The sequence below is a fragment of the Panthera pardus genome, unplaced genomic scaffold (assembly GCF_024362965.1).
Source record: "Panthera pardus isolate Hobbes unplaced genomic scaffold, ASM2436296v1 HiC_scaffold_21, whole genome shotgun sequence".
In the NCBI taxonomy this organism is placed as follows: Eukaryota; Metazoa; Chordata; class Mammalia; order Carnivora; family Felidae; genus Panthera; species Panthera pardus.
This window is the reverse complement of record NW_026526777.1, coordinates 33,169,096-33,192,269: the sequence shown is the minus strand read 5'-3', so window position 1 is coordinate 33,192,269 and position 23,174 is coordinate 33,169,096. Positions and strand designations below refer to the sequence as shown.

General features: G+C 37.4%; 1 long non-coding RNA gene across 1 annotated transcript in view; it reads left to right on the top strand.

Moving 5' to 3' along the window:
• LOC128778832 (uncharacterized) overlaps positions 1-23,174 on the top strand; it is a 46,215-nt gene that overhangs the window by 11,997 nt on the left and 11,044 nt on the right. The window lies entirely within an intron of this gene.

Here is a 23,174-nt window from a genome sequence, read left to right as displayed (position 1 = left end):
ATTCTAGCTTGTCTAGTTTGTTGACATATATATATTTTTTGTAGTATTGCCTTATAATCTTTTTGTATTTCTGTGCTGTCAGTTGTTATATCTCCTCTCTCATTTCTGATTCTATTTAAGTTTGTCCTTTCTCTTTTTTCCTTGTTGAGTCTGGCTAAGGGTTTGTCAATTGTGTTTATCTTTTCAAGAACCAGCTCTTGGTTTCACTGATTTCTCTCTCTCTCTCTCTTTCTTTTTTAGTCTCTATGTCATTTATTTCTTCTCTGATACTTATTATTTCCTTTCTTCTACTCACCTTGGGCTTTGTTGTTCTTGTTTTATTTCCTTTAGGTGTAAGGTTAGATTGTTTGAGGTTTTCCTTGTTTCTTGAGGTAGACCCGTATTGCTATATGCTTCCTCTAAGAACTGCTTTTACTGTGTCCCAGAGATGTTGGACCATTGTGTTTCCATTTTTATTTTTCTCCATGTATTTTTAAATTTCTTCTTTGATTGTTTCATTGACCCATCAGTTGTTTAGTATCATGTTGTTCACATGTTTGTGTTTTTCCAGGTTTTTTCCTTGTGACTTATTTCTATTTTCATACTGTTGTGGTTGTAAAAAGTGCATGATATGTATGATTCCAATCTTCTTCAATTTTTTGAGGCTTGTTGTTTTATGGGCTAATATGTGATCTATTCTGGAGAATGATTTTCATGCACTCCAAAAGAATGTGTAGTCTGTTGTGTATATATCTGTTATGTTCATCTGGTCTAATGTGTCATTCAAAGACCTTGTTTCCTCATTGATTATCTGGATGATCTATCCATTAATCAAAGTAGGGGTGTTAAGGTCCCCTACTATTATTGTATTAACACCAATTTCTCTCTTTATATCCATTAACATTTGCTTTATGTATTTAGGTGCGTTAGTGTTGTGTGCATGGATATTTACAATTTTTACATCCTCTTGTTTGGTTTATCCTTTTATCATTATGTAGTACTCTTTTATATCTGTCATTACAGTCTTTGTTTTAAAGACTATTTTTCTGATGTAAGTATTGCCACCTGGGTTTTTTTTTTTTTTTTCTCTTCCACTTGCATGGCGAATGTTTTTCCATCTCTTCATTTTCCATCTGTATGTGTCCTTAGGTCTGAGGTGAATATCTTTTAGGAAGCATATAGTGGGTTGTTTTTTTGTTTTTTTTTAAGTCCATTCCACTATCTTGTGTCTTTTAATTGGGGCATTTAGGCCATTTATATTTAAGGTAAATATTGTAGATATGTATTTATTACCATATAAAAATTTTGTTTTCTGTTTGTTTTTGCACCTCTTTGTTTCTTCTCTTGTTCTCTTTGTGATCCATGAGTATCTGTAATGTTTTGTTTGGGATTCTTTCACTTTATTTTTCACATATCTGTCATAGGTTCTGGGTTGTGCTTACCATGAGGTTCATATATAACATCCTAAGTAAATAGGTCTCCATATTAATTGGATGGCCATTTAAGTTCAAACATGTTCTGAAAAAAAATAAAACAGAAAAAAATCTTTTTTTCCTCTTTTACCCTTCTCTTTTTATTCCCTTCTCCATGTTTTATGTTTGTGTTGTCATATTTTTATACATATTTTTCTAATGTCTGTATGACTATTTCTTTTCCACTTAATGAAGTCTCTTTAAGTCCCTTTAATATTTCTTATAAGGCTGGTTTAGTGATGATGAGCTCCTTTATCTTTTCTTTGGGAAACTCTTCATCTATCCTCTTCAAATCTTGAGGATAACCTCACTGGGTAGAGTATTCTTGGTTGTAGGTTGTTTTTTCTTTTTCCTTACAGCACTTTGAATATATTATGCCATTTCCTTCTGGCTTGCCATGTTTGTGCTAAAAAATCAGCTGATAGTCTTAGAGATTTTACCCTGTAGGTAACTTATTTTTTTCTCTCTCTTGCTGTATTTAAGTTTCTCTCTTTATCTTTAACTTTGACATTTTAATAATGTGCTGTGTATGGTGTGGACATCCTTTGGTTCATCTTGTTTGAGACTCTGTGGTTCTTGAAATTGGATGTCAAGATTTCAGTTATTCTTCAAAAAATGTTTTTAAAGTTTATATTGAGAGAGAGGGAGCACATGCACAAGCAGGGAAGGGGCAAAGAGAGAGGAAGAGAGCGCAAGTGAGAGCAAGAGAGAGCAAGAGAGAGAGAATCCCAAGAGGGCTCCGCACTGTCAGTGCAGAGTGCAAAGTGGGGCTCAAATTAATGAACCATGAGATCATGACCTGGGCTGAAATCAAAATTCAGATGTTTAGCCAGCTGAGCTGCCCAGGGGCCACTCTTCAACTTTTCTGCACCTTTCTCTCTCTTCTTCTTCTAGGACCCCTATAATGTGAATGTTTGTTCACTTGATGTTGTCCAAGAGATCTCTTAATCTATCCTTATTGTTTCAAATTCTTTTCCCTCTTTGTTGGTGTCTTTCAGATCACTGATACATTCTTTTAAATCCTCCAATCTACTATCAATTCCCTGAAGTGTGTTTTTGATTTCAGTTATTCTATTCTTTAGCTCTGATTGGTTCTTTTAAATATTTTCTAACTCTTTACTGAAGGTCTCATTGAGTACTTCTATTCTTTTTTCTTGCAAAGTGCATATCTTTATAATCATTGCTTTAAAGTCTTTATCAGCCATATTGCTTATCTCTGTTTTACTTATTTTTCTGAGTTTTTTTTTTTTTTCCTTTTGGAGCATATTCTTCTGTCTCCCTATTTTGCTTGACTTTATGTGGTTTTTTTTTTTTTTTTTTCCCTGTGTATTAGACAAAACAACAACTCCTAAAGTTGATGGAGTGGTCTTGTGTATGGTGACCCCTGTGCAGATTGTGTGTGCTTGGTGACTTTTGCTGGCTGGCTGGAGCTGTGTCTGTAGTGCTAGTTACTCTTTTAAACCATGGCTTTTTACAGAGATAATAAAGACGAAAAAATAATTACATAAAAAAAAGTGAAAAATAGAGAAGAAAAAGAGGAAGAAAAGAAAGAACAAAAAAGAAAAAAAATACAGAAAAAGACAAATTTTAAAGAGTAAAAAAATAAAATAGTAAAAATTAAACCCAAAACCACAGCTTTTTTTTTTTGCCTCATTGTGAGCTGGACCTTGTTCAGGTATGGCTTTTTTTTTTTTTTAAATATGAAATTTATTGTTCAACTTGGTTTCTATACAACACCCAGTGCTCATCCCAACAGGTGCCCTCCTCAATACCCATCACCCACCCTTCCCTCCCTCTCACCCCCCATCAACCCTCAGTTTGTTCTCAGTTTTTAAGAGTCTCTTATGTTTTGGCTCCCTTCCTCTCTAACTTTTTTTTTTGCTTCCCCTCCCCCATGGTCTTCTGTTAAGTTTCTCAGGATCCACATAAGAGTGAAAAGATATGGTATCTGTCTTTCTCTGTATGACTTCTTTCACTTAGCATAACACTCTCCAGTTCCATCCATGTTGCTACAAAAGGCCAGATTTCATTCTTTCTCATTGCCACGTAGTACTCCATTGTGTATATAAACCACAATTTTTTTATCCATTCATCTGTTGATGGACATTTAGGCTCTTTCCATAATTTGGCTATTGTTGAGAGTGCTGCTACAGACATTGGGGTACACGTGCCCCTATGCATCAGCACTCCTGTATCCCTTGGGTAAATTCCTAGCGGTGCTATTGCTGGGTCATAGGGTAGGTCTATTTTTAATTTTTTGAGGAACCTCCACACTGTTTTCCAGAGTGGCTGCACCAGTTTGCATTCCCACCAAAAGTGCAAGGGGGTTCCCGTTTCTCCACAATCTTGCCAGCATCTATAGTCTCCTGATTTGTTCATTTTAGCCACTCTGACTGGCGTGAGGTGGTATCTGAGTGTGGTTTTGATGTGTATTTCCCTGATGAGGAGCGACATTGAGCATCTCTTCATGTGCCTGTTGGCCATCTGGATGTCTTCTTTAGAGAAGTGTCTATTCATGTTTTCTGCCCATTTCTTCACTGGGTTATTTGTTTTTCAGGTGTGGAGTTTGGTGAGCTCTTTATAGATTTTGGATACTAGCCCTTTGTCCAATATGTTATCTGCAAATATCTTTTCCCATTCCATTGGTTGCCTTTTAGTTGTGTTGATTGTTTCCTTTGCTGTGCAGAAGCTTTTTATCTTCATGAGGTCCCAATAGTTCACGTTTGCTTTTAATTCCCTTGCCTTTGGGGATGTGTCAAGTAAGAAATTGCTGCAGCTGAGGTCAGAGAGATTTTTTCCTGCTTTCTCCTCTAGGGTTTTGGTGGTTTCCTGTCTCAATTCGGGTCCTTTATCCATTTTTGAGTTTATTTTTGTGAATGGTGTAAGAAAGTGGTCTAGTTTCATCCTTCCCCATGTTGCTGTCCAGTTCTCCCAGCATCATTTGTTAAAGAGATTGTCTTTCTTCCATTGGATATTCTTCCCTGCTTTGTCAAAGATTAGTTGGCCATACGTTTGTGGGTCTAGTACTGGGGTTTCTATTCTATTCCATTGGTCTATGTGTCTGTTTTTGTGCCAATACCATGCTGTCTTGATGATTACAGCTTTGTAGTCGAGGCTAAAGTCTGGGATTGTGATGCCTCCTGCTTTCGTCTTCTTCAAAATTACTTTGGCTATTTGGGGTCTTTTGTGGTTCCATACAAATTTTAGGATTGTTTGTTCTAACTTCGAGAAGAATGCTGGTGAAATTTTGATTGGGATTGCATTGAATGTGTGGATTGCTTTGGGTAGTATTGACATTTTAACAATATTTATTCTTCCAATCCATGAGCATGGAATGTTTTTCCATTTCTTTATATCTTCTTCAATTTCCTTCATAAGCTTTCTATTGTTTTCAGCATGCAGATCTTTTACATCTTTGGTTAGGTTTATTCCTAGGTATTTTATGGTTCTTGGTGCAATTGTGAATGGGATCAGTTTCTTCATTTGTCTTTCTGTTGCTTCATTATTAGTGTATAAGAATGCGACTGATTTCTGTACATTGATTTTGTATCCTGTGACTTTGCTGAATTCATGTATCAGTTCTAGTAGACTTTTGGTGGAGTCTATCGGGTTTTCCATGTATAATATCATGTCATCTGCAAAAAGTGAAAGCTTGACTTCATCTTTGCCAATTTTGATGCCTTTGATTTCCTTTTGGTGTCTGATTGCTGATGCTAGCACTTCCAACACTATGTTAAACAACAGCGGTGAGAGTGGACATCCCTGTCGTGTTCCTGATCTCAGGGAAAAAGCTCTCAGTTTTTCCCCATTGAAGATGATATCAGCTGTGGGCTTTTCATAAATGGCTTTATGATCTTTAAGTATGTTCCTTCTATCCCGACTTTCTCGAGGGTTTTTATTAAGAAAGGATGCTGAATTTTATCAAATGCTTTTTCTGCATCGATTGACAGGATCTTATGGTTCTTACCTTTTCTTAAATCCCACTTGATCATGGTGAATAATTCTTTTTATATGCTGTTGAATTCATTTTGCTAGTATCTTACTGAGAATTTTTGCATCCATATTCATCAGGGATATTGGCCTGTAGTTCTCTTTTTTTACTGGGTCTCTGTCTGGTTTAGGAATCAAAGTAATGCTGGCTTCATAGAATGAGCCTGGAAGTTTTCCTTACATTTCTATTTTTTGGAACAGTTTGAGAAGGATAGGTATTATCTCTGCTTTAAATGTCTGGTAGAATTCCCCTGGGAAGCCATCTGGTCCTGACTTACTTGTTGGGAGATTTTTGATAACTGATTCAATTTCTTTGCTGGTTATGGATCTGTTCAAGCTTTCTATTTCTTCCTGATTGAGTTTTGGAAGTGTGTGGGTGTTTAGGAATTTGTCCATTTCTTCCAGGTTGTCTAGTTTGTTGCCATATAATTTTTCATAGTATTCCCTGATAATTGCTTATATTTTGAGGGATTGGTTGTAATAATTCCACTTTCATTCATGATTTTACCTATTTGGGTCATCTCCCTTTTCTTTTTGAGAAGCCTGGCTAGAGGTTTATCAATTTTGTTTATTTTTTCAAAAAACCAACTCTTGGTTTCATTGATCTGCTCTACAGTTTTTTTAGATTCTATATTGTTTATTTCTGCTCTGATCTTTATTATTTCCCTTCTTTGGCTGGGTTTGGGGTGTCTTTGCTGTTATGCTTCTATTTCCTTTAGGTGTGCTGTTAGATTTTGTATTTGGGATCTTTCTTGTTTTTGGAGATAGGCCTGGATTGCAATGTATTTTCCTCTCAGGACTGACTTCGCTGCATCCCAAAGCATTTGGATTGTTGTATTTTCATTTTCATTTGTTTCCACATATTGTTAAATTTCTTCTCTAATTGCCTGGTTGACCCATTCATTCTTTAGTAGGGTGTTTTTTAACCTCCATGCTTTTGAAGGTTTTCCAGATGTTTTCCTGTGGTTGCTTTCAAGCTTCATAGCATTGTGGTCTGAAAGTGTGCATGGTATGATCTCAATTCTTGTATACTTATGAAGGGCTGTTTTGTGACCCAGTATGTGATCTATCTTAGAGAATGTTCCATGTGCACTCGAGAAGAAAGTATATTCTGTTGCTTTGGGATGCAGAGTTCTAAATATATCTGTCAAGTCCATCTGTTTCAATGTATCATTCAGGGCCCTTGTTTCTTTATTGACCGTGTGTCTAGATGATCTATCCATGGTTGTAAGTGGAGTATTAAAGTCCCCTGCAATTACCACATTCTTATCAATAAGGTTGCATACGTTTGTGATGAAGTGTTTTATATATTTGGGGGCTCCTGTATTCGGCACATAGACATTTATAATTGTTAGCTCTTCCTGATGGATAGACCCTGTAATTATTATATAATGCCCTTCTTCATCTCTTGTTGCAGCCTTTAAGTTAAAGTCTAGTTTGTCTGATATAAGAATGGCTACTCCAGGGGCGCCTGGGTGGTTCAGTCGGTTAAGCAGCCAACTTTGGCTCAGGTCATGATCTCGCGGTCCGTGAGTTCGAGCCCCGCGTCAGGCTCTGTGCTGACAGCTCAGAGCCTGGAGCCTGTTTCAGATTCTGTGTCTCCCTCTCTCTGATTCTCTCATGATTCTCTCATGCTCTGTCTCTCTCTGTCTCAAAAATAAATAAACGTTAAAAAAAAAAAAAAAAAGAATGGCTACTCCAGATTTCTTTTGAGTTCCAGTAGCATGATAGATAGTTCTCCATCCCCTCACTTTCAATCTGAAGGTGTCCTCAGGTCTAAAATGAGTCTCTTGTAGACAGCAAATAGATGGGTCTTGTTTTCTATCCACTCTGATACCCTGTGTCTTTTGGTTGGAGCATTTAGTCCATTTACATTCAGTGTTATTATTGAAAGATATGGGTTTAGAGTGATTGCGATGTCTGTAGGTTTCATGCTTGTAGTGATGTCTCTGGTACTTTGTGGTCCCTGCAACATTTCACTCACAGAATCCCCCTTAGGATCTCTTGTAGGGCTGGTTTAGTGGTGATGAATTCCTTCAGTTTTTGTTTGTTTGGGAAGACCTTTATCTCTCCTTCTATTCTGAATGACAGAGTTGCTGGATAAAGGATTCTCAGCTGCATATTTTTTTCTGTTCATCACATTGAAGATTTCCTGCCATTCCTTTCTGGCCTGCCAAGTTTCAGTAGATAGGTCTGTCCCTAGTCTTCTCGGTCTCCCTTTATATGTTAGAGCGTGTTTATCCCTAGGTGCTTTCAGAATTTTCTCTTTATCCTTGTATTTTGCCAGTTTCACTATGATATGTCATGCAGAAGATTGATTCAAGTTATGTCTGAAGGGAGTTCTCTGTGCCTCTTGGATTTCAGTGCCTTTTTCCTTCCCCAGATCAGGGAAGTTCTGAGGACACCTTCAGCCCCTTTCTCTCTCTCTTCCTATTCTGGAATTCCTATTATATGGATATTGTTGCATTTGATTGCATCACTTAGTTCTCTAATTCTCCCCTCATACTCCTGGATTTTTTTTATCTCTCTTTTTCTTAGCTTCCTCTTTTTCCATAATTTTATCTTCTATTTCACCTATTCTCTCCTCTGCCTCTTCAATCTGAGCTGTGGTTGCCTCAATTTTATTGTGCACCTCATTGATAGCATTTTTTAGCTCCTCATGACTATTTCTTAGTCCCTTGATCTCTGTAGCAATAGATTCTCTGCTGTCCTCTATTCGTTTTTCAAGCCGAGCAATTAATTTTAGGACTATTATTCTAAATTCTTGTTCCATTATATTGCTTAAATTAGTTTTGATCAATTCGTTAGCTGTCTCTACTTCCTGGAGTGTCTTTTGAGGAGAATTCTTCCATTTCGTCATTTTGGGTAGTGCCTGGGGTGGCTCCAAACTGCAGGGCACTTCCCCTGTGCTGTCCGGAGTAACTTGTGTTGGTGGGTGGGGCCACAGTTAGACCTGATGTCTGCCCCCCCAGCCCACCGCTGGGGCCACAGTCAGACTGGTGTGTACCTTATCTTCCCCTCCCCCAGGGGCAGGACTCACTGTGGAGTGGTGTGGCCCCTGTCTGGGCTACTTGCACACTGCCAGGCTTGTGGTGCTGCTTTGATGGGATCTGGCATATCAGCCAGGGTGGATCCGCAAGGTGCACAGGGGCGGGAGGGGCAGGCTCAGTTCACTTTGCCTTAGGTGGTCCCCTGGGGGAGGGGCCCTGCAGCACCGGAGGGAGGCCGACCCATTGGAGAGATGGATCCACAGAAGCACAGCGTTGGGTGTTTGCGCGGTGCAGCAAGTTAGGTGAACTGGTTCCCTTTGGGGTTTTGGCTGGGGGATGGGAGAGGGAGATGCTCACGAGTGCCTTTGTTCCCTGCTGAGCTGAGCCCTGTCTTCTGGGGCTTGACACCTCTTCCTCCTGATGTCTTCTCGCCCTCCCACTCTCCAAGCAGAGCTGTCAACTTATTCCACATGTTAAGTCCCGCTGGCTGTCAGAACTCACTCTGTCTGGCCCCTCCGCTTTTGCAAGTCAGACTCGGGGGCTCTGCCTTGCAGGGAGGGCTGCCCCTCTCCCCGGCTCCCTCCTGCCAGTCCGTGTAGCACGCACCGCCTCTCCGACCTTCCTACCCTCTTCCGTGGGCCTCTTGTCTATGCTTGGCTCCAGAGAGTCCGTTCTGCTAGTCTTCTGGTGGTTTTCTGGGTTATTTAGGCAGGTGTGGGTGGAATCTAAGTGATCAGCAGGACGCGGTGAGCCTCCATCTTGGATGCCACCATCTTCCAAAGTTCTGTCTCCTTAGCCCTTTTAAACCATAGTTCTCTTTTCAGTGTCCCAGTGCATCTATGGCTCAAGTGAGCTTATGGACCCTGGGCTTCCAAAAGGCTTTTTATTGGCTCAATAGGGTCAATTTTAGTTCCTGAAAGATGTCTGGTCGTTTCTGAGTCTATGCGTTTTTCTTTCAAATATGATATTCTAGTCAAAGCCTTGGTAATATAACCAATGTTTGCAGTGGTGTCCTGTTACAAGAACAGATTCTTATGAACTTATGCAAATAAATATATTGCCATGAAAACATAAGAATACTCACTGAGAGTTTCTTAATTCTGGAGGGGTCAGGTAGGGAGAAAAAGATAAATATTTCAATTCTGTTTATATAGGTATTACTTACCAAATTGCTATAAGTCATAGTTAGCTTAGGAGGAAAGGTCTTCTAATATTTGGAAAATAAAATTTAAGGAGCCAGCAATATTTCAAACAAAAAGTCATGATAATTATAATCATCTTCATTAGTTTGTTCAGCCCCATGTAATTAATATTTATTGATTTTAGCCTCCTAAAGCTGCTTTAAGAAGATATCAGTTTCTCCTTCAGAGATCTGTAAATTCTTACCTAGTTCAGTAGTATGATGTTAAAGGTAACAGAGAACTTTATTCTAGAGTACTTGTCAGAGCCTTTTCCCTGAATCTCCTTGAAGATGAAACACTGTTGCAAAAGCATCAGAGTAAAACAATAACTGTCTGTCAATGACAGAAATAAAAATGGCAGTGGCTAAAGATCTAATTAGTTTATTACCATGAAGTTGACAAGGAAATTTGATTATTTCTGTGACCTACTACACTTCAAGATAACAACTGAAATTATAACTGATAACATACCAGGACATAACAGATTTCTAGGAGTTTTGTATAATTTCTAGAACACTTGCCTTAATGTATATTTACACAAATATTATCTAAGAAGGTATAGCAACACTTGTTTGACAATCTTCCTCATGTAATTTAACATAACAAATATGTCTGACATATTTAACATCCCTCTTTTATCAGAAGAAAGTCTTTGAGGTTTTCCAGGGACCTTCCAGAAATTTCAAAATTTAGTTTGGGGTCAAAAGATTTCATTTTAAATTCTGTTTTGGGGAAGTTCATAAAAAAAACAAGTGTTTGGACATTTGATTAAGTAGCTTTGCAGATCATTAGAAAACAATATTTAGTTATCCATTTAACCAAAGTGGCAGTTAAAGACTTTACAGGCGGGGTGCTTGGGTGGCTCAGTCGGTTGCGCAACCGACTTTGGCTCAGTTCATGATCTCGCGGTTGTGAGTTCCAGCCCACTGACAGCTCAGAGCCTGGAGTCCGTTTCAGATTCTGTGTCTCCCTCTCTCTGCCCCTCCCTAGCTCACAAGTGTAGCTGCCATCTGTCACTATACAACACTATTATCATATCTTCCACATTTGTTTCATCTTCTCTATGTTATGCAATTTTATCCCCATGACTTACTTATTTCAATACTGGACCCCTGTACAACCCACTCTGCTTCACTCATGCTGCCCGTCCTAGGACTCCTCTGGCAACCATCAGTTTGTTCTTTGTGTTTATGGGTCTGTTTCTGCTTTTGTTTGTTCCTTTGTTTTTTTAGATTTCACAGATAAGTGAAATCATATGGCTTTTGTCTTTCTTTGACTTATTTCACTTAGCATAATTTTCTCTAGGTTCATCCATGGTTCTGCAGTGGCAAGATCTCATTGTTTCTTATGTCTGAGTAATGTTCCATGGTATGTATATATGCCATTCCTTTATTCATTCATCTATCCATAGATAGTAGAGCTGCTTCCAATCTTTGGCTATTGCAAATAATGCTGCAGTAAACATAGGGGTGCATATATATTTTTTTGAATTAGTATTTTTGTATTCCTTGGGTAAATACCCAGGAATTACTAGATCATGATTTTTAATTTTTTGAGGAAACTGCATACTGTTTATCATATTGGCTGCACCAGTTTGCATTCCCATCAACAGTGCACTTTTTCTCCACATCCTCAACACCACTTGTTTCTTGTGCTTTTGATTCTAGCCATTTTGACAGGTGGAAGGTGAGAGCTCATTGTGGCTTTGATTTGCATTTCCCTGATGATTAGAGATGATGAAGGTCTTTTCATGTACCTGTTTGTGATCTTTGGGTCTTTGGAAAAACGTCTATTTGGGTCTGCTGCCCATTTTAAAATCAGATTTTTTTTCTTCATTGGCATTATGTAAGTTCTTTATATACTTTAGATGGTAACCCTTATTGGATATATCATTTGCAAACATCTTCTCCCATTCAGTAGGTTGCTTCTTCGTTTTGTTGATGGTTTCTTTTGCTGTGCACAAAGCCTTTTATTTTGGTGTAGTCCCAAGGGTTTATTTTTCCTTTTTTTGCCCTTGCTTTAGAAGACTTATCTAAAAAAAAAAAAAAAAATGTTGCTAAGACCCAAGTCAAGGGGATTAATTCTTAAGTTTTCTTCTAGGAGTTTTGGTTTCAGGTCTCACATTTAGGTCTTTAATCCATTTACATTATTGTGTATAGTGTAAGAAAGCAGTTCAGTTTCATTCTTTTGCATGTAGCTGCCCAGTTTTCCCAGCACCATATATTAAAGAAACTGTCTTTTCTCTATTGTATATTCTTGCCTCTTTTGTTGTAGGTTAATTGACCATATAAATGTGCGTTTATTTCTGGGCTCTCTGTCATCTGTGTCTATATTTGTTTCAGTACTATATTGTTTTGATTACTACAGCTTTGTAGTATATCTTAAAATATGGGATTTTGATACCTCCTGCTTAGTTCTTCTTTCTCAAGATTGCTTTGGCTATTTGGGGTCTTTGTGGTTTCATACACAATTTAGCATTATTTGTTCTAGTCCTGTGAAAAATATTATTGATATTTTGATAGAGATTACATTGAATCTGTAGATTTCTTTGGGTAATATGGACATTTTGACCATATTGTTTCCTCTAGTCCATGAGTATAGAATATCTTTCCATTTGTCTCATCTTCAATTTCTTTCACCATTGTTGTATAGTTTTCAAAATACAGTTCTTTCACCATCTTTGTTATGTTTATTCCTAGGTATTTTCTTTTTGGTGCATTTGTAAATGGAATTATTTTCTTAATTTCTCCTTCTACTTCTTTCTAAGTGTATAGAAACAACTAATTTCTGTGTATAATTGTGTATCTTTCAACTTTATTGAATTTATTACTTTTAATAGGTTTTGATGGAGTCTTTAGGGTTTTTTATGTGTAATATATATCATCTGCAGGTAGTGACCATATAACATCTTTCTTCCCAATTTGGATGCTTTTTATTTCTTTTCTGATTACTGTGGCTCAGACAGTACTATGTTTAATAAAATTGGTGAGCTTGACATCCTTATCTTGTTCCTGATCTTAGATGACAATTTGTTTATCACCATTGAGCATGATGTTGGCTGTGGTGTTCTCATATATGGCCTTTATTCATATTCAGGTATATTCCCTTTAAACCCACTTTAACAGTTTTTTATCATGAAATGATGTTGAATTTTGTCAAATGATTTTTCTGCATCTGTTGATATGATCCTATGTGTTTTATTCTTTTTTTTTTGTCAAGTGGTGTATCACATCAATTTTATTTGTGAATATTGAACCATCCCTGAAAGAAATCCTACTTGCCTGTGGTGAATGATCCTTTTAATGGATTCTTGAACGTACATTGCTAATAATTTGTTGAGGGTTTTTTGCATCTTTGCTCATCAGGGATATTGGCTTGTGGTTTTCTTTTTTTGTGGTGTTTTTGTCTAGTTTTGGTATCAGGATAATGCTGACCTTGTAGAATGTATTTGGAAGCTTTTCTTCCTCTTCTATTTTTTGAAATAGGTTGAGGAGAATAGGTATTAACTCTTCTTTAAATGTTTAATAGATTTCATCTGTGAATCCATATGGTCCTGGACTTCTGTTTGTTGGGAGTTTTTGATTATGAATTCAGTTTTGTTACTAGTAATTAGTCTGTTCAGATTTTCTATTTTGTCTTGATTCAGTTTTAGAAGATTAGATGTTTTTGTGAATTTGCCTATTCTCTATTCTAGTTTGTCAAATTTGCTGGCATATAATTTTTCACAGTATTCTTTTATAATCATTTGTATTTCTGTGGTATTCGTTCTTTTGTTTCAGATTTTGTGTTCTCTATTTTGTAATGAGTCAAAGAACAAGCTCTTGATTTCATTGATCTTTGTGTGTGTGTGTGTGTGTGTTTTATTCTCTATTTAATTTGTACTGATATTATTTCCCTCCTTCTACTAACTTGGGCTTTGTTTGTTGTTCTTTTTCTAGTTCCTATGTATAATGTTCAATTGTTTATTTGAAACTTTTCTTGTTTCTTGAGGGAGGCCTGTATTGCTATACATTTCTTTCTTAGACTGGGTTTTCTGTGTCCCATTTTCATTTTCACTTGTCTCCATGTATTTTTTGGTTTCTTCTTGGATTTCCTCATTGACCTATTGGCTCTTTAGTAGCATGTTGTTTAGCCTACAGGTGTGTGTGTGTGTGTGTGTTTTTCCAATTTTTTTTTGTTATTGATTTGTAGTTTCATATTGTTGTAGTTGGAAAAGATCCATGATATGCTTTCCGCCTTTTAAAAATTATTGAGACTTGTTGTTTAACATGTGGTCTATCCTGGAGAATGTCCATGTGCACTTGACAAGCATATGTATTCTGTTGTTTTTGGATGGAGTGTTTTGTATATATCTGTTAAGTTCATCTGGTCTAATGTATCCTTAAAAGACACCATTTCTTTATTGATTTTCTGCCTGGATGATCTGTCCATTGGTGTAAGTGGGATGTTAAAATCCCCTATTTTTCTACTATTACTGTCAATTTCTCCCTTTATATCTATTAATATTAATATATATTTTTTTCAAATCTTTATTTAAATTCTAGTTAACAGCTAGTGTAACATTATTTTTAGTAGTAGAATTTAGTGATTTTTCACTTATGTATAATACCCAGTGTTCAACACAAGTGCCCTCCCTAATACCCTTTATCCATTTAGCCCATCCCCCACTCACCTCCTTCCATGAACCCTTTGTTTTTTCTCCATAATAGTCCCTTATAGTTTGTTTCCCTCTCTCTTTTCCCCCTTTCCATATGTTCATCTGTTTTAAATTCTATATATGAGTGAAATCATAAGATATTTGTCTTTCTCTGCCTGACTTATTTCCCTTAGCATAATACATTCCAGCCCCATCCCATCCATGTCCTTACAAATGGCAAGATTTCATTCCTTTCGATGGCTGAGTAATACTCCATTACACACACACACACACACACACACACACACACACACACACACACACACACCACTTCTTTATCTGTTCATCAGTTGATGAAAATTTTGGCTCTCTCCATAGTTTGGCTATTGTTGATAATGCTGCAGTAAACATTGATATGCATGTACCTCTTTGAATCTGTATATTTGTATCCTTTGGGTAAATACCTAGTAGTGCAATTGCTGAGTCAATACTCTAAAAATAGAGTATTTCCATTTTTAACTTTTTGAGGAACCTCCGTACCATTCTCAAGAGTGGTTGCAACAGTTACATTACCACCAACAGTACACAAAGCTTCCCCTTTCTCTGCATCTTTTCCAACATCTGTTGTTTTCTGTGTTAATTTTAACCATCATGACAGGTGTGAGGTGGTATCTCATTGTGGTTTTGATTTGTATTTCTCTGATGATGAGTGATGTTGAGCATCTTTTCATGTATCAGCCATCTGGATGCCTTAAGAAAAGTGTCTCTTCATGTCTTCTTCCCTTTCTTCACTGGATTTGGTTTTGGGTGTTGAGTTTGATAAGTTCTTTATAGATTTTGTATACTAACCTTTATCAGATATGTCATTTGCAAATATCTTCATCTATTCCATAGACTTCCTCGTAATTTTGTTGATTGCTTCCTTCACTGTGCAGAGGTTTTTATCTTGATGAAATCCCGATAGTTCATTTTTGCTTTTGTTTTCCTTTCCCCTGGAACATGTCTAGTAAGATGTTGCTACAGCAGAGGCGGGAGAGGTTGCTACCTGTGTTCTCCAGGATTCTGATGGTTTCATGTCTAACATTTAGGTCTTTCATCCATTTGAATTTATTTTTGTGTATGGTGTAAGAAAATGGTACAGTTTCATTCTTCTGCATGGTGCTGTCCTGTTTTCCCGACACCATTTGCTGAAGAGATGGTCTTTTTTTAATTGGATATTCTTTCCTGCCTTGTGAAAGATTAGTTGACCATATAGTTGTGGGTATAGTTATGGGTTTTCTATTCTGTTCCATTGATTTGTGAGTCTGTTCTTGTGCCAGTACCATACTATCTTGATGACTACAGCTTTGTAATGTAGCTTGAAATCCAGAATCATGATGCATCCAGTTTTGTTTTTCAGGATTGCTTTAGCTATTCAGGGTCTTTTATGGTTCCGTACAAATTTTAGGATTGTTTTTTCTAGCTCTGCCAAAAATGCTGGTGCTATTTTGATAGGGATTGCATTAAATGTGTAGATTGCTTTGAGTAGTATAGGTATTTTAATAATGTTTGTTTTTCTAACCCATAAGCATGGAATGCTTTTCTGTTTCTTTGTGTCCTCTTCCATTTCTTTCAAAAGTTTTGTATAGTTGTCAGAGTACAGATCTTTTACCTCTTTGGTTAGATTTATTCCTAGGTATATAATTGTTTTGGGGGAAATTGCAAATTGGATCAATTCCTTGATTAATTTTGTTGCTGATTCATTATTGGTGTATAGAAATGCAACAGATTTCTGCACATTGATTTTATATCCTGCGACTTTGCTGAATTCATGTATCCTAACAATTTTTTGTTGGAGTCTTTTGGGTTTTCTACACAGAGTATCATAGCATCTGCAAATAGTGAAAGTTTGACTTCTTCCTTGCCAACTTAGATGCCTTTTATTTCTTTTCATTGTCTGATTGCTGAGGCTAAGATTTCCAGTATTATGTTAAATAGTAATGGTGAGAGTGGACATCACTGTCTTGTTGCTGACCGTAGAGGAAAAGCCCTCAGTTTTTCCCCATCAAGGATGACATTAGTGGTGGGTCTTTCATATACGGCCTTTATGATGTTGAGGTACATTCCATCTATCCCTACTTTCTTGAAGGTTTTTATCAAGAATGGATGCTGTATTGGGGAACCTGGGTGGCTCAGTTGGTTAAGCTTCTGATTTTGGCTCAAGTCATGATCTCATGGTCTGTGAGTTTGAGCCCTGCGTTGGACTCTGTGCTGACAGCTCAGAGCCTAGAGCCTGCTTCAGATTCTGTGTCCCCCTCTCTCTCTTCCCCTCCCCTGCTTATGCTTTGTCTTCCTCTCTCTCTCAAAAATAAATAAATATTTTAAAAAATGGATGCTGTATTTTGTCAAATACCTTTTCTGCATCTATTGAGAGGATCATATGTTTCTTTCTCTTATTAATGTAGTGTATCATGTTGATTGATTTGCACATATTGAACCAGTCCTGTAGCAGCCAGGAATAAATACCACTTGATCATGGTGAATAATTCTTTTAATGTACTGTTGAATTCTATTTGGTAGTATCTTATTGAGAATTGTTGCATCCATGTTCATCAGGGACATTGGCCTATAATTCTCCTTTGCTGCTTATGGGTCTGTTCAAAATGTGTATTTCTTCCTGTTTCAGTTTTGGTAGTTTGTGTGTTTCTAGGAATTCATCATTTCTTCCAGATTTCCCAGGTTGTTGACATGTAATTTTTGATAATATTTCTTATAATTGCTTGTATTTCTGTGGTGTTGGTTGTGATCTCTCCTCTTTCATAATTTTATTTATTTGGATACTTTCTCTTTTCTTTTTGGTAAGTATGGCTACGGGTTTATCAGTTTTATTGCTTTTTTCAAAGAAGCAGCGTTTAGTTTCATTATCTGTTCTATTGGGTTTTTGTTTGTTTCTTTGTTTCTATATCATTTATTTCTGCTCTCATCTTCATTATTTCTCTTCTTCTGCTGGCTTTAGACTTTATTTGCTGTTCCTTTTCTAGCTCCTTTAGGTGTAAGGTTAGCTTGTGTATTTGAGACCTTTCTTGCTTCTTGAGATAGCACAAATTGCCATATACTTGCCTCTTTGGACTCCCTCTGCTACATCCCAAAGGTTTTGCCCTGCCATGTTTTCATTTTTCTTTGATTCCATGTACTTTTTAATTTACTCTTTAATTTCCTGGTTAACCCATTCATTCTTTAGTAGAATGTTCTTTAACCTCCAAGTGTTTGTGGTCTTTCCATCTTTTTACTTGTGGTTGACTTCAAGTATCATAGCGTTGTGGTCTGAAAATATGCATGGCATGATCTCAGTCTTTCTGTACTTGTTGAAGGCTGATTTGTGACGCAGTGTTATCTGTTCTGGCGAATGTTCTGTGTGCACTCAAAAAGAATGTGTATTTTGCTGTTTTAGGATGGAATGTTCTGAATATATCTGTTAAGTCCCTCTAGTCTAGTGTGTCATTCAAAGTCATTGTTTCCTTGTTGATTTTCTCCTTAGATGATCTGTCCATGGCTGTAAGTGGGGTGTTAAAGTCCACTACTATTATTGTATTATTGTCAATGAGTTTCTTTATGTTTGTTATTAATTGATTTATATATTTGTTTTCTTTCAAGTTGGGGACATAAATATTTACAATTGTTAGATTTTTCTTGAGGGATGGACCCCTTAATTATGATGTAATCCATTCTTCATCTATTACAGTCTTGGGTTTAAAATCTAGTTTTTCTAACATATGTATGGCTACTCTGGCTTTCTTTTAGTGTCCGTTAGCACGATAGGTGGTTCTCCATCCCCTCATTTTCAATCTGCTGATGTCTTTAGGTCTAAAATGAATCTCTTTAGGCAGTGTATAGATTGGTCTTGTTTTTATCCATTCTGATACCTGATGTCTTTTGAGTGGATCACTGAGTCCATTTACATTCAAGGTGTTTATAGAAAGATACAGTTTAGTGCCATTGTGTTACGTGTTAAGTTGGTGTTTCTCTTGATGTTCTCTCTTCTTTTCCAGTCTTTGTTGCTTTTGATTTTTTTTTTTTTTTCACCCAGAGAGTCTCCTTTAAAATTTCTTGCAGGGCTGGTTTAGTGGTCATGAACTCCTTTAGTTTTTGTTTGTCTGGGAAACTCTTTATCTCTCCTGTTCTGAACAACAGTCTTGCTGAATACAGTATTCTTGGCTGTATATTTTTCCCATTCAGCATGTTGAATATATCCTGCCATTCATTCCCTTCTGGACTGCCAAGTTTCTGTGGACAAATCTGCAAATCTGATCTGTCTTTCCTTGTAGGTGAAGGACTTCTAGGATTCTTTCCTTGCCTGTGTATTTTGTGAATTTACCATGATTTTGTTGAATTTAATGGGAGTTCTCTGTGCTTCTTGGATTTTGATTTCTGTGTCCTTTCCCAGATTAGAGAAGTTTTCAGCTATAATTTCCTCAAGCAAATCTTCTTCCTGTTTTTATCTCTCTTTCTCTTCTGGGACTCCTATGATATGAATGTTGTTATGCTTTAAGGAGTTGCTGAGTTCCCTAAGTCTACATTCATGATCTAATACTTTTGTTTCCTCCTTCTTTTCAGTTTCATTATTTCCCACAATTTTATCTTCTATATCACTATTTAATTCCTCTACTTCATCCATCCTGTTGTCATGGAATCCAGTTGAGTTTGCATCTCAGTTATGGTATTTTTAATTTTGGCCTAACTAGATTTTAGTTCTTTTATCTTGCAGTAAGGGATTCCTTAATTTCTTCTATGCTTAGCCCAGCTGGCAGCCTTATAATTGTTTTCAATTCTAGTTCATACATCTTACTTTTATCTGTATTGATTAATTCCCTGACCATTACTGCTTCCTGTTCTTTCTTTTTGAGTGAATTCCTCCACCTTTTCATATTGTCAAGGTAAAAAAAAACAGAAAAGGAAGCTAGATCTAGGTGTGTCTTGTTTTGCTTGTTAAAAGAAGCTATATATATATACATATATATACATATATGTACATACATATACATGTATATATGTATACATGTATGTATATACATATACATATGTATATACATACATATATATGTATGTATGTATATACATATATGTATATATGTATGTATGTATATACATATATGTATATATGTATGTATGTATATACATATATGTACATATATATGTACACACATATATACATAAATATACATATATATGTATATGTATGTACATATATATATATGAAAAATTTAAAAAATCAAAAATAAAAAAAAATTGTTTTCTGTATCCCAAGGGAGGGTGGGGTAAAAGACAACAGCAACAAAGGAAGCTGGATTCTATTTCCCCTAGAGCTGAGCTTTGTATCACTCTATGATCAGTAGATTTGGTGTGTGTGGGGCGTTTATGCTAGTCTTCTGGTGGTGGGGCATGCTGCGTTGATTCTCAGGTGGACTTGCCCTAGTGGAGATGCACCTTTAGGGCATGGGGAGCAAGGCTTGGTGTGACAGCTCCAGCCTCCACTTGGTGGCACTGTTTTGCTCACTGATGTTGGTGGGTGCTGATGGGTGGGGTAAAAATTGTGTCACCCTGCTCTCTCATGCCTAGAGCGGGGAGATCTCACCCACTGCTCTTCAGGAAGCCCTCACAAAAGAGCAATCAATCAACTCTTTTGTGTCCCCAGCTTCTACCAGATCCCCACCTTCACCCTGCCTGCGTCTGAGCTGTCTGCCTATCAGGCAGCATGGGAGGGCACTCCTGTGTTTTATCTCTGGTGCAAGGCAGGGTGTCAGAACTCCAAATTTTAGAGATTCATGTGGTATGGACCATACTGATCCTCTGGGGGAGGGTCTTGCTCACTGTGGCCAATGCCAGCTTGTCCCAGAAATCTGTAGCATGACCATTCAGTGGTTCAGAGTTTATGGTAAAGCACAGCAGAAACCTGGCACCAAAGCTTGCTGCCCTCAGCCAGCATCCCCATTCCTATTTTAGTGAACAGAGTAGCTTAATGGCACCCACCAGTTCTTTTGGCCCTGGAGAGGCCACACCACCTCTCCCAAATGCACTCTAAGCAGGGGAACTGTTTCTCATGTGACCTAGGGGATCCTCAGACTACACTGCCTGCTCCTGGGTGTCTGTTCTCCTTCCCCACAGCAGCATAGCTAAGCCCACCAGACACAACCCTGGTGAATGGCACAGACCTCTGAAACTTCAAAGTCTGCACTTGGCTGTTTATAAAATCTTATAGTATTTAGCCTCCCTCCCTTTCCCAGTCAATGGTTCCAAGGAAGAGTTTTTCTCATGCAATTCCATGTATGTGCTTTCACTATTTCTCTCTCACTTCTCTCTGTGATCAGGGCTCCTCCTCTATCACAGCACACAGAGTTCTTCTCTTCACCAAGTCAACTCTCTGCACCTCCTGCTTTCCACAATGTGGTGTTTTGTTTTGTTTTGTTTTTTCACCTCTAGTGCATTTTTGCTTTTAGTCCTCAGATCGATTTCTTGAGTGTTAAGAATGATTTGTTATTTATCTAGCTGTGTTCAAGGGATGAGACAAGCCTAGGCTCTCCTTACTCCTCTGCCATCTTAACTCCTCCTCCCTGTTAATATTCGCTTTATGTATTTAGATGCTCCAATGTTGAGTTCATAGATACTTACAATTGTTATATCTTGTTGGATGGACCCTTTCATCATTATGTAATGTACTTCTTTGTCTTTTTTTTTTTTTTTAGCATTTGTTTTAAAGTCTGTTTTGTCTAATATAAGTATCCCTACCATGTTTTTTTTTCCCCCTCTGCTTCTATTTGCATGGAATGTCTTTTTCCATTCTTTCACTTTCAGTCTGTATGTGTCTTTAGGTCTGAAATGAATCCCTTCTAGGAAGCATATAGATAGGTCAATAGGTCTTATTTTCTTATACATTCTGCTAAGCTATGTTTTTTGATAGAAGCATTAAAATAACTTATATTTAATATAATTATCAATACATATGTACTTATTTCCATTTTGTTCATTGTTTTCTTGTTGTTTTTGTAGTTCTTCTCTGTTCCCTTCTTTCTTATGACTGATGACTTTCTGTAGTGTTGTTGTTGGCTTTATTTCTTTGTGTGTGTATCTATTAAAGGTTTTATATTTGTGGTTACCATGAGGTTCATATAAAACTTCCTAAGTATATAGCAATCTATATTAAGTTGATGGTTACTTAAGTTTGAATACATTCTAAAAGAATTTTTTACTTTCCCTCTCCACATTTTATGTATCTGTTATCATATTTTACATTTTTTATTCATAATTTTCTTCTAATTATGGACTTTTATTTTCCACCTAAAGAAGTACATTTAACATTTATTGTAAGGCCAGTTTTGTGGTGATGAACTCCTTTAACTATCGCTTGGGAAACTCTATCTCACCTTTCATTGTGAATTATAACCTTTCCATTTAGAGTGTTCTTGGTTATTGTTTTTTTTTTCCTTTCAGCTCCTTGAATATTTCCTGCTATTACCATCTGGTCTGTTAAGTTTCTGCTGTAAAGTCAGCTGATACCCTTATGGGGTTTCCCTTGTATGTAACTTTTTGCTTCTGTCTTGCTGCTTTTTAAATGGTCTCTTTATATTTAATTATTATATGTCATGGGTTGGACTTCTTTGAGTTGTCTTTTAGGAACTCTGTGCTTCCTGACCTTGATGTATGTTTCCTTTCCCATGTTAAGAAAGTTTTCAGCTGTTATTTCTTCTAATACCTTTTCTTCCTCTTTCTCTCTCTTCTCCTCTGGAACCCCTATAATACAAATATTTTCTACTTGATGTTGTCCAAGATATCCCTTAATCTATCCTCATTAATTTTTTGTTTGTTTCACTATTCAGCTTGGATGCTTTCCATTACCTTGTCTTCCAGATTTGATCTGTTCTTCTGCATCTATTAGTGTACTTTTGATTCCCTCTATTGCACTTTTCATTTCAAGTATTGTATTCTTTTAAAACAATTTTTTGATGTTTATTTTTGAGATAAAGCATGAGCAGGGGGAGGGGCAGAGGGAGAGGGGGACACAAGATCCAAAGTGGGCTCCATGCTGACAGCAGTGAGCCCGACATGGGGCTCAAATCCACAAACTGTGAGACCATGACCCAAGCTGAAGTCAGACGCTCAACTGACTGAGCCACCCAGGCACCTCATCTTTTTCTTTCTTTTCTTTTCTTTTCTTTTCTTTTCTTTTCTTTTTCTTTTTCTTTCTGAGAGCATGGGCAGGTGAGAGGGGCAGAGGGAGAGAGAATCCCAAGCAGGCTTTATGCTCAGTGTGGGGCCTGAAACTGGACTCAATCCCACAACCTGGGGGATCATGTCACGGGCTGAAATTAAGAGTTGGATATTCAACCAACTGAGACACCCAGGTGAGCCTCAGTTATTGTATTCTTTATGTCTTATTGGTTATTTTTTATAGTTTCTCTTTTTTATTTAGTTCTTGTTTCTGAGTTTTTTTCTTGTTATTTTGTTGGAAGCATGTTCCTGTATCTCCCCATTTTGACTTTTTTTTTCCTGTGAATTACATGGAACAACTACTTCTCCTAAACTTGAAGGAATAGTGTTGTGTATGGTTGTCTCCTGTGTAGACTTTGTGTGCCTGGTGACTGGCTGGCTAGGGCTGTGGTTGACATGAACTGCAGTTCAGGGCACTCCATGCTGGGGCTGCCCTGGTAGGATGGCTGGAGCTGAAGGAACTGTGGTCTAGGGTGGTTCAAAGGCTCTGTGTGTGAAGGGTACCCTGGCAGAACAACTGAACTAAAGCGGGTGGAGGCCAGTGTGGTCCTTGTGCTCTCCCTGCAAAGGGCTCCCTGGTAATATAGCTGAAGTGGGTATGGGCTGGGGGATTCTGGGTTACTTCACACAGTGGGTACCCTGGAAGGATAGCTGTATGAAGTAGGAATGGGCTGAGGTACTACCG